Consider the following 13160-nt stretch of genomic DNA (forward strand, 5'->3'; position numbering starts at 1 on the left):
GCCTCACTGGGGATACTTGCTTCACAAGGGGTAGATGCAGGAGAGGTCAATGCTTCACCCTTAAAGGGCTTGATATCATGCAGATGGATCCAAGCCCATTGGCATTTGAGTTTCACAGCAGTAGGGCTTACTTGCTCCACCTCGTAAGGTCCATTGAATTGAGTGGTATTCCAGGTATGCACATATTGGGCTTCATGTCGAGTTTGCCGGTCCAGAAACAAGGGTGCTGTAAGCTCACCGGCACCCTTGCTTCCAGATTGGCAAACTCTGAGTCTGCCTTCTGTGGCCGCTGTGCCCAACAGGTCTGACCCTGCCGGACACAGCGGTCATGGTAGGCAGACCCATCATGGAAGCACCGGCACCGTTAACAACAGTGCCGGTGCTTCCGTGTCCCCTCTTCCATAGAGTCTGATAGGACTCTATGGGAATGGGTACTTACAATTTTCCGGCGCCATAATTCCCGGGCCGCCAGACTCATAATGAGCCGGTGACACTGGGAAGTCAGGCCCTGGTAAAATATTATGGATCTGGTGGCAACCCGCCGGTAGCACCGGCAGGGTTACCGCCGGACCTGTAATGAGGCCCATTTTCTCACTAGCACCTGGTCCCCTGGGTAAAGTACTGGTGGTTTTAATTGAGTCATAGTTTTCAAATAATCAAGCATCCCATCACCTAATGCCTTTGCTTCACTGTAGGCATCTGTATTTGCCCTTGTTAGAGTGTGAGAGGAGTTCTCATACAGCGTCCACTCACCAACTCATGGGGTGTTGAATGGTGATCGGAACCAGGTTGATTGCGTAATGCATACAATGCAAGGGTGTAGACAATGCAGCCATCCCTTCTTTAATGTTATTTTAAGCATTGCTATTCTCTCCTTCAAAAGGCCATTTAATTTCTCACATATTCCATTGGTTTGTGGGTGATAGGCCGAAGCAAACTAGCTTGATGCCTAAGAGTGAGACTATGTTTTCAAAGAGTTCATTCACAAAGTGTGGCCCATTGTCGGATAGAAACACTTTGCAGACACCCCATCCTGCAAATACTTAGCAGACTAGAAACTTTGTAGCACATACAGCATTAGGATGCCTGTATGGATCTGCTTCGATCCTTCATGAAAACAGACATACTACAACTAACATCTAAAGATAATGATTACATTTTAGGTCTAGGGATTGCTCCTCTCACCATTCATAAGGTATGTCCTGCAGTACATTTCTGACAATAAAGTTTACAATGAACTGTGCCACATGTTCACGAGGTTAAGAAGCAGCTAGACTGTCTCAAGACACATGTGCTGGCTAATGGACAAGCTCCAATGCTACTCTCAACAATGGTAGAGACATAACTGGCTTTCCTGTACTGACCTGCCTCCAAATTGCCTCAGTGTGGGATAAGAAACACCCCCACTTTTTCCATAGCTCCTTTTCTTCTTGCAATGCTCGTCCTTGTACCTCAATTAATTGTAGAATGGACATCATATTGAACCTTTCTTTAACCAACATGCATTGCCCTGTCGCTTTCTTTGTATCTTTCGTCTCATTTTCAAATATGGTTGAATAATATGCAGCACATTTGGCCTCTAAGTCTGCGGCTTCCTTCTTGCGAGAGATTACATCTGTTCTGGTTAAATGCGCTGCACACTTCATGATGGCTATGGTTTCTGGAAAGCTTAAGGCTTCAAGGAGTGGAGTGCCGTATGCGCGAGGAAGCCCCTCCTTTTCCAACGTGACAGGCCTGCATGTACGGTTCACGTCACATAGGCAGAGTCAGAGTACACCATCACTTCCTCATCCTCAAAACTTCGTAGTGCATCAATAAGGGCAGCTAATTCTGCAGCCTGCACTGAATATGTTGACGGCAATCTTCTGCTTATCAATACTTCAAATGTACCCCGTTGGGTCATCTTTAATACTGCTGATTCCATATGTCTCACCCCTATTTTTTGGTTGATTCTAGATTAATCATCAATGAAAACCACTTCACTCCTTCCTAGAACATTCGTTCAATGGGGAGTATCATTATAACCTTCAGTATATGTAACACAGAGATGCACATCGTCTTCTTCTCTCACTGGTTCAGCTATAAACATTGCTGAATTTACTGTGTTACATCTAACAATTTTGATTGCAGGGTTTAAAATAATTACCTCATACTCTGATGCTCTTTCAGTAGTGAATGTACTTTTAGGTTTTTCTAGAATTGCAAATGATGCATGCTCTACAAATAGGGTTACAGAAAACCCTATAGTTATACTTGAAACCTTTTCTATGGCAAATGTAGCAGCTGCCAAAAACTGTTCCCGGGGATAGTTTCCTTTCATAACTGGATCTAAAATCCCACTGTAATAAGCTAATGGTTTATGACCTTGTCCTAATGTCGTTTTCTGTGTAAGGACTGCTGTCATGACTTCTCCATTTGAATGGGAAAATAAGTAAAATGCTTCAATATAATTTGCAATCCATAATACAGGAGCTGTAATAATCGCGTTTTTTAATTAATTAAATGCTTCAGTCATGTCTTCTGTTCCCTGTAATTTAGTTTTAGCCACCTGTGCTTCTTTAAGTGCTTTTAAAAGTGGTATATATGTACTGTAGTCAAAGGCCCAGGCCCTGCAATAATGTCATAGACCTATAAACTGCTGCATTTGTCTCACCGTTTTTGGTTATATAGTTCTCACAATGACTTCTGCTCTTTTAGGTGTCACTTTTCTTCCGTCATGCAAGATTAACTGTCCTGTGTATAATACTTCCTCTTAACAATATTGTAATTTTTCTTTGTCTACAATATATCCTTTCTCCGCGAGTATCGTCATAAGTTTGGCAGAGTCTTATCTACATTTTTCTTCTTTCTCACTGCATACTAAAATGATGTTCACGTATTGAATGATGGCACTTTCAAGCTGAAAATTTCCCAAGTACATCTGAAGGACTCTATTAAAAACTGAAGGGGACTCACAGTAGCCCTGGGGCAAACAAGTATTTTTCAGATGGATTGTTTTACATGAAAAGGAAGTCAAGTCTGTGAGTATTCATGAAGGGGAATTAAGAAAAATGCATTTTTAAATTGATAACAGTAAAATACCTGGCTTTGACGGAATATTGCACAATATTGTTGCAGGGTTTGGAACTAAAGGAAACTCTGCTTCGTCTATATTCTTTAGGCAGTGAAGATCCTGTATAAATCCCCCGTTGATTTTTTGACAGGGTACACAGCAGTGTTACATGGAAAATCTGATGGTACTAGAATGCATTGTTTCATTGTGGTGGATATCATTTTGACTATCCCCTCATCCGCTTCTCTGGACATCGGGTATTGTTTTGCATGTGGCAAAATAGCTCCTGGTTTAATCTTAATTTTCACTGCTCCCACTCCTTTCAATAGGCCCACATCATATGGACTTGCGGTCCATAAAATACTTGCCACTCTTTCCAAGTCTTCCTGAAAAAATTGTGGTTTATTTTTTACCAACGCCATTCTCTGTGGTATCTCTATCTTCACAACTTTAATACAATAAGTGAGACTTATAAAGAATACTAACTCATCATCTGCATAGCCATCCCTAAAAAGTTTTTCATCTGTCAGTCTATATCCTTCATTAAGGGCTATCGCCGTTCTTCATACCGTTCCCTCATGTTCTGTCTCATGAAATCATCCCCCTTTCTTCTCTTACCACTGCTGCTTCTAATTCTAAGGAATAACGTGTCCTTCCTCATATCTATAGACATGTCTAGCCGGAACAAAAATGTATCAGGTATCCTTAATAATATACCTGCTAATCTAGGTAACCATGATAATAAAACATTCACTCCATTAAAAAAAAAAACGTCCTTGTCTAGAGGGGCTCCCCGTGAGGCTTTCTTTTCGGTACAGGCCAATATAAATTCCTTGACATTCATATAATGTATCCCCGGGGTTGAACACACTATACCTTTGTCAGTAAAAGATATTGGCATGTAAAGCTTTGTCATTAAATCAGATCCTAGTATGTTTACACGTGTCTGTTTAGAGTATAACAATAGCATGGACATGTTGTGTTCCCCTATAGAAATGGATGATTTGTAAATGAAACTAAATTTGTCACCCCAGAAAATTCATGAACATTCATGGCAATGCCTGACATTGGATATTTCCCCACATGGACACAGGAATGAGTTGCTCCAGTGTCTACAAGAAATGAAAATGTCTTGCCCCCTATTGTCACCGTGACCCTTACTTCCTCTTGGGGTTCTGGTGTTACAGATAGTATAGAACATATCAGGTTGTCATGTGGACTGTCCTATTGTGTCATGATGCCTGTCTCGAAGGAGCCAAACCAGGCCCGGCACCCTCAGAGACAGACACCATGCATTCAAGGGAAGTCCCAGCAGCCCCAGATGGGGTACTTTTGGACATAGTCCGGCCGCCGTTGGCGTCAGGCTCATAGGGGACATCAGTCCTGGCGCCATCGGCGCCAGGCTCATACAGAAGTAGGTTGGGAGTAGTGCTTGGTGTAAACTTACCTGTGCAGACCATGCTGCAACTTCCAAGAATGGAAGGAACTATTTTTCTAGGGACTGCTTGATCTCTAGGGTGTGACCGGTGGAGGAATACATATTTCTGGGGGAAGAATACATAACTGGAACTACTTGAAAGGCTATAAAAGCCACACCCAAGCAGCAGACCACGCTTCGCGTTGTTCTGCACTTAGCAGCTGGACGCTCACCGTGCCTGCTCCTGCCTTGGTCCTCCATCACGCCTGCCAGCATCCTGGAAACACCTAAAGAATAAAAGGGAAGAGAACAGGTGAAAACAAGAACCTTACCTGATACATCTGCACTCCGGATTCTGCACGCCGACGATCCTGCAAAGAAGGCAAACATTTTAAACGCGCATCGCGTCACGCGCAGCACGCTGCATTTCACTCACCTGCATGTGGTGTTTTCGAGTCCTGCGACGTCCATCCGGAGCTTCCACCGCCATCCAGCACCTATTGGAAGGAAGGAGAAAGCGAGGTGAGAAGGGAAACACAAATCTAAGTAGATCTTACCTGTGGTTCAATTCCCTCTCCGCATTCGGGTTTGTGCCATACCTTCGGCATCTCAGCACCCCGGCCCCTAAGGGGAAAAGAAACAGACATTGTATTAGTGAGAGCATGTGAGAACATTAGCAATACGCTCACTCAAGACTTACCCATTTGCAAGAGAGACACAGCAGCTCTTTTCGGGTCGGCGCCCTACCTCCGGCATTGCCGTACCCCGGCCCCTATGGGGAAAAAGACATTGGACATTAAAGGGGATACTTAAAACTGCAAAGGAATCTCTCATCGGAATTCTTACCAGAATTTGGCTTCATCCAAATCGCCTGCAGCCCGGAATCTTCTCCAGCACCTGCGAAAGAAAAGAACAGATGAGTGAATATAAACCCAAACTTGCCATAAACATTTGCGGTACGACGGGAATGGACAAACTACTTTAAACTCATCAATCCAGTGAAGTAACTGGAATCACAACGCGCCCCTGCATCAGAAGCAGGATGGAGAGCTTGTCATTGTGGTCCCTAAGGTGAGTCTTCGCAGGGAATCCCAAAAGGGTTTCACGGAGGGAGAGAAGGGAAGTGGGAGGTCGGAACATCACCCGCAGATTATTAACCCTTCTTTTTCACACACAGTGGGATATTCCTCCGAGCCAGAAAAGCCAGGTTGGGGAATCCAGTCCAGTCCATCTTCCGGGTCTTACGCATCTCTGCAGAAGAGGTCACAGCAGTCCCAGCCACGCCTGCGCCTCCGTGGGAGCCAGGTGAGCGTTACAGAACGCAAAGCCAACCCATAATTTCCCACCCAGGTGCCATGGAGACTTCCAAGATAGACCAACTGGCCCAATTATTGGGGGAATTACGGGCAGAAGTGCATGCCGCCCGCCAGGAAACTAACGCCCTTAGAAGGGAACTAATCTTATCCAAAGAACAAACTGATGATTTGGCTAAACACCTTTTGCAGAGTCAGGCAGGACAAACGCCTTTACCCGGCTCCGCGATGAATTCCACTCCAATGGTTTCAACCAACCTGGTGCAAATTAACCTGCCAGGAAATATGCCTTTGGCCACCCCTGAGCGTTTTACTGGGGATCCCAAGAAATACGCCTTTTTCATGAATCAATGTCGTTTACATTTCATATGCAGACCTGGGGCCTTCCCTAATGACCAAACCAAGGTGGCTTTTGTGCTATCTTATCTCAGCGGCAGTGCTGCCGATTGGTCGATTCCGTTGGTAAATCAAGACGACCCAATCCTTCAGGACTTTCAAGGCTTCCAGGCAAGCATGGAAAGATTATTCGCTCGACACGCTCAGGGTGAGGCCTTGGATAACGAACTTCTGTCCTTGCGGCAAGGAAACCAAGATCTCCTATCTTATATAGCCACATTTAACAGATTGGTCGTAGAGACTGGGTGGCCTGAGAATAAAAGAATTACATTATTCCACGAGGTCTGCGTGGAGAAGGCGACGAATGGAAAACTGCCTTCCGCACCAAATGTGGACTCTTTGAGTACCAGGTAATGCCTTTCGGGTTGTGCAACGCACCTGCTGCCTTTCAATATTTTATGAATGACGTTTTTCGAGAACTCATCGATGTTTGTGTCATTGTATATATTGACGACATCCTGGTGTGCTCCTCCTCGGAATCCGATCACCGAAAACATGTTAGAACTGTCTTGGAGAAACTGCGCCAGCACAAACTGTTTGCAAAACTTGAAAAATGCCTTTTTCATGTTACGGAAGTTGAGTTTCTCGGATTCGTCCTAACACCTAAAGGAGTCCGAATGGACTCACGGAAAGTGGATGCGATCCTCAAATGGCCGTCTCCTAGTACTGTGAAAGGAGTTCAAAGTATGCTAGGTTTTGCCAATTTTTACAGAAGGTTTTCCCGGAATTTTCTCGAGTGGTTCAACCCATCACGGCGCTCCTACGAAAAAACAGACGCTTCGAGTGGTCTAAGGAGGCAGAACAAGCCTTTCAGGAACTAAAAACCAAATTCACCTCCGCACCTGTGTTAAAACATCCTCGTCCGGACCTCCCTTACGTTGTGGAAACCGACGCTTCTAGTTTAGCCATGGGGGCTGTACTTTCTCAAAGGGATACAGTTTCAAATCAACTACATCCCGTAGCCTTTTGGTCCAGGAAATTCTCGGCTCCTAAAGTGAACTACGGAATCACAGACAAGGAACTGTTGGCTATTAAGTCAGCTTTCAAATCTTGGCGTCACTACCTGCTCGGCGCAAGACACACCGTTACAGTGATTACAGATCACAGGAACTTGCAATACTTGAAAACGGCCAAAGCTCAATCTTCTCGTCAACTCCGTTGGGCTCTGTTCTTTGCAGAATTTGACTTTATAATCACATATCGCCCGGGTTGCAAGAATGGCAAGGCAGACGCTCTATCTCGAATTGGAATGGGTGACATTGCCTCAAGTCTAGAGCCAGTTCCGATTATTCCCGAACAGAGGATTTTGGGTGTAATCTCTTCTCAAACTATTGAGGATGTTCAAGGTAGAGTTAAATTGCTTTTCGACGCTACAGCTTTACAAGAATGGAGCCAGAAAGGCTCAAACTATTCCATTAATAATGATTTACCCTATTTCCAAGGGCGGTTATTTCTGCCTCACAAGGAATTGCAAGAACTCGTTATAGCACATTATCATTATACACTAATGGAAGGACACCCGGGCATCGCTAAAACAGAGGAAAAGATCAAACGGCATTTCTGGTGGCCATCCTGGCGAAAGGATATTAAATCCTTTGTGATGACCTACGGAGTGTGCGCCCAAAATAAAAGTCAGAAGCAAAAACCAGCCGGTCCTTTACGGCCCCTGGACATCCCTCCGGCACCGTGGCACACCTTATCGATGGACTTTATAACTGACCTGCCTCCTAGTCATGGGTATAATACTATCCTGGTGATTGTAGACCTCTTCTCCAAGATGGCTCATTTTATCCCATTGAAGGGGTTGCCTTCAGCCCCCACCTTAGCAAAGGAATTTCTTGAAAATGTTGTTCGTTTACATGGCTTCCCATCCATATTGGTTTCTGATCGGGGAAGTCAATTTATTTCTCATTTCTGGAAAAGGTGTTGCCAAATGGCCCAAGTTGAGGTGCGATTATCCACCAGCCACCATCCTCAAACCGATGGTCAAACCGAAAGAACAAACCAGACCCTGGAACAGTATCTGCGGTGCATGTTACCTCAATCTGAGGGTAATTGGAAGGACATTCTGTGGATTGCCGAGTACGCGTACAACAATTCTGTGCATTCTGGAACGGGTCAGACTCCTTTCTATACCCTATTCGGCCATCATCCCAGGACTTCAGACCTTGAATCCCCTCAAAGCCTTGAAATGCTCGCCGTGGATCATTTACATGCCACAATAACCCAAGCCTTCAAGGAAGCAAAGACTCATTTACAACAAGCCAAAGAAAGGTACAAGGAAAATGCTGATTTACATCGAAGTAAAGTACCTCCTTACAAAGTAGGAGACCAAGTGTGGCTTGCAACTAGACATTTACCGCTTAAAGGTCCACAAACTTTTAACCCAAGATATATAGGGCCTTATCCAATCAAAGCTATCATTAACCCGGTAGCCTTCAAACTCGATCTGCCACCTAATATGCGAATCCATCCCGTTTTTCACGTATCACTGTTGAAACCAGTACCACCCGGAACCAGGTCATGCAAACCACCAGAACCAATTTCAATAGATGGGGAATTGGAATTCGAAGTTAAGGACATATTGGATTCTAAGATGTCCAAGTCAAAAATCTTTTATCTGATTGATTGGAAAGGATATGGACCACAGGAAAGATCTTGGGAACCAAGTGAGAATGTACATGCACCTCGACTAATACGGAATTTTCACCGGAAGTTCCCAAATAAACCGAGGCCTCCAGGTTGGACACCCTTGGAAGGGGCCTTGGGGGGAGGTACTGTCATGATGCCTGCCTCCAAGGAGCCAAACCAGGCCCAGCACCCTCAGAGACAGACACCGTGCATTCAAGGGAAGTCCCAGCAGCCCCAGATGGGGGCCCTTTGGACTCAGTCCTGGCGCCGTTGGCGTCAGGCTCATAGGGGACATCAGTCCTGGCGCCATCGGCGCCAGGCTCATACAGAAGTAGGTTGGGAGTAGTGCTTGGTGTAAACTTACCTTTGCAGACCATGCTGCAACTTCCAAGACTGGAAGGAACTATTTTTCTAGGGACTACTTGATCTCTAGTGTGTGACCAGTGGAGGAATACATATTTCTAGGGGAAGAATACATACCTGGAACTACTTGAAAGGCTATAAAAGCCACACCCAAGCAGCAGACCATGCTTCGCGTTGTTCTGCACTTAGCAGCTGGACGCTCACCGTGCCTGCTCCTGCCTTGGTCCTCCATCACGCCTGCCAGCATCCTGGAAACACCTAAAGAAGAAAAGGGAAGAGAACAGGTGAAAACAAGAACCTTACCTGATACATCTGCACTCCGGATTCTGCACGCCGCCGATCCTGCAAAGAAGGCAAACATTTTAAACGCGCATCGCGTCGCGCGCAGCACGCTGCATTTCACTAACCTGCACGTGGCGTTTTTGAGTCCTGCGACGTCCATCCGGAGCTTCCACCGCCATCCAGCACCTATTGGAAGGAAGGAGAAAGAGAGGTGAAAAGGGAAACACGAATCTAAGTAGATCTTACCTGTGGTTCAATTCCCTCTCCGCCTTCGGGTTTGTGCCATACCTTCGGCATCTCAGCACCCCGGCCCCTAAGGGGAAAAGAAACAGACATTGTATTAGTGAGAGCATGTGAGAACATTAGCAATACGCTCACTCAAGACTTACCCATTTGCAAGAGAGACACAGCAGCTCTTTTCGGGTTGGCGCCTTACCTCCGGCATTGCCGTACCCCGGCCCCTATGGGGAAAAAGACATTGGACATTAAAGGAGATACTTAAAACTGCAAAGGAATCTCTCATCAGAATTCTTACCAGAATTTGGCTTCATCCAAATCGCCTGCAGCCCGGAATCTTCTCCAGCACCTGCGAAAGAAAAGAACAGATGAGTGAATATAAACCCAAACTTGCCATAAACATTTGCGGTACGACGGGAATGGACAAACTAGTTTAAACTCATCAATCCAGTGAAGTAACTGGAATCACAACGCGCCTCTGCATCAGAAGCAGGATGGAGAGCTCGTCATTTTGGTCCCTAAGGTGAGTCTTCGCAGGGAATCCCAAAAGGGTTTCACTGAGGCAGAGAAGGGAAGTGGGAGGTCGGAACATCACCCGCAGACTATTAACCCTTCCTTTTCACACACAGTGGGATATTCCTCCGAGCCAGAAAAGCCAGGTTGGGGAATCCAGTCCAGTCCATCTTCCGGGTCTTACGCATCTCTGCAGAAGAGGTCACAGCAGTCCCAGCCACGCCCGCGCCTCCGTGGGAGCCAGGTGAGCGTTACAGATTGTGGGTATACATTCATCCCTGTGCCTGTGAAAGGATTCCCTCCCACCACAGTTACACTCCCTAATTTGGGTTTTACTACTTGTGTAGCTCCCGTTTGTATCTGTCATTGTGATGCGCCTGTCTGTTGCATTGGGATGTATTGTACTTGTTGAGTGGGTACCTGTTGCACTTGCATAGGTGCTTGCAGTTGCTGCCCCTATAATGACTGTGTCTGCAATGGTGCTTTGTGGAATTGTTGTGGTGGATGCGCATATGCCTGATTTTGCGTGCCATTTTGGGCATAATATCCTTGTGTATTGTATCATGGAGAATATCCCATCCCCCCTCTTGGAGACTGCCTAATCTGTTGTTGCATGCCTCCTCTGCTTCTACATGGTCTAGCCATATGTCCTATTTTTTCACAATTCCAACATTTATTTATTTATTTATTGTTTGCTTGTTAGGCGCTTATACAGCAAGTACATTTGGTTTCAAAGCACCCACAGGGCAACATGGAGGGGACAAGAGGATTAGAAACATAAAAACAACATAATAAATATTAAATAAAGTTGGGGGGAACCTAGTATGCCTGTTAAGTGTTCAGAACGTGCAAGTGCAGAAGGGAGGGGGAATGGGATAGGTGCTGGGGTGCTGAAGGGTGAGCAAAAGGTGAAGTGCAATGTATTATAAGTGCGAGCCTCCAGGGAGGAGGATGTGTCGAGGTAAGTGCTGAGGATAGACAGAAGGTGGTGGCATAAGGGTCCTGGACACCAAACAAGCAACTGTGAAATTAGCAGAGGAGAGAGGAGGAGAAGGAGGAGGTAAAGAGGAAAGTCTTGAGGAGCTTCCGGAATTTAAGGAAGTCCTGCTCAAGACGAAGAGGGAGGAGGAGGCTGTTCCAAAGAAGGGAGCCAGCTGAGGAAAGCGATCTACCTCCTGCGCTCTGTTCAGCAAAATGCTTTACACACAAAGGGTTGGTGCCAGAGGAGTGCAGAGGTCTAGAGAGGGAATATTTAATAAGGGAGAGTTACAGATAGTGTGGTCCCCAGCCCCAGACAGCCTTGTGGTTAATACAGAGGAATTTGAATTTAATCCATGAAGCAACCAGGAGCCAGTGAAGACTTTTTTGGGCAGGAGAAATGCGGTTCTTGGGCTTCAAGCCAAGGATAAATCTTGCTGCCCTATTCTGGATTAGCTGGAGGGGTCGTAGAGTGGACAAAGGTAGATTCCGGAGGAGGCTATTGCAATAGTCAAGCCTAGAGAGAACCAGGGCTCGGGTAACATTGACCTTCTAGGGGAAGGTGAGAAAAGGTAGAATTGAGCTGAAAGTGGGACTTCTTGGCAATGCCCTGAGTGTGAGGGAGGAAGGAGAGAGAGGAGTCGAAGATGACTCTGAGGTTTCTGGCTTTAGAAGAAGGAGCAGGGGGACAACCCTTGGAGGAAGGCCAGAGTAAAGTGAAGAAGACAGGATCAGGTATCCCAATGGGAAGGATCTCCGTTTTGCTGGCAATGAGACAGATCATTGAAAGTGCATCAGGCCTGGATGGCAGATAGACCGTCTGGGATGATGGAAGGTGCAAGAGGGTCAGCAGGAAGTTTAAAGAAAAGTTGAGTGTCTTCTGTATAACACTGGAAGTTGGGGGAGAAGGAGGTGCTGAGGTGTGCCTGCTGAGTAAGGTAGATGTCAAAGAGCCAATGTGAGAGGACAGCGCCCTGGACGAAACCACAGGTAGAGAAGGAAGAAGGAAAGGAGAAGGTGCCCAGGATGACTTGGGATGAGTGGTCAGCCAGTCCAGTGCCCTCTCTGAGATCCCAAGGGTGCTGTTGAGCCTTTTTATGAGGATGGAGTGGTTGACCATGTCAAAGGTAAAGGAGAGATCATGAAGGATGAGGACTGCTGGGGTGTTGGAATCCAGGGATGCAAGCAGTTATTCACGGGTGATCAGAAGAGCTGTTACCATGCCTCTGGATGCTCGGAATCCAGATTGATGGTCATGGAGACCATCAACAAGTTCAGTGTGAGAGTTGAGTTAGGGAAGGGCCAACCTCTACAGCAGTTTCCCCAGGTAGAGGGTGATGGAGATAGGGCGGTAGTTGGCTGGACAGTTAGGGTCTGCTTATGTTTTTTTAAGGAGCAGGCCCACAAGGGAGTGCTTGAGCGAGGAGGAGAAAGACCCAGTAACAAAGGAGTGGTTGCGGAGATGAGCAAGTACAGGGGCAAGAGAGCCAATGTTGTCCCTGATGATTCTGGATGAGCAAGGGGAAACCTGTTTGGAAGAGACTTTGATGGAGCAGACAACTCTGCTGACTCCTTCCGGTGTGACAAGGGCGAAGGAGGAGAGGGAGGAGGGGGGACGGTGAGTGGCCAAGGGAGGCAAGGGGGTGAGGGATGGGTTAGGGGGGTGAATAACAAGGCTGTTCAGGATGTTCTGAGTTTTGGTTTTAAAGTGAATGGCCAGTGTGTTGCAGAGGGCCTAAGAAGGAATAGGGAATGAGGAGACTACGGAATGGGTTGGCTAGTTCCCTGCAGATTTTGAAAAGTTCAGCCATGTTGTTGGATGTGCCAGATACTCGTGCCTGAATGTGGGCCATTTTCTTGGCACAGATAGAGAATCTGTATTGGCTTTGGAGCAGGCGGCAAGCCAGTTTGTCAGAGGGTGAGCCTGAAGTTTGCCACTTCCATTCCACTGCTCTGCACTTTCATTTCAGGGCTTCAT

Source organism: Ambystoma mexicanum, chromosome 4p (assembly GCF_040938575.1).
Source record: "Ambystoma mexicanum isolate Mex_15411 chromosome 4p, UKY_AmexF1_1, whole genome shotgun sequence".
NCBI lineage: Eukaryota > Metazoa > Chordata > Amphibia > Caudata > Ambystomatidae > Ambystoma > Ambystoma mexicanum.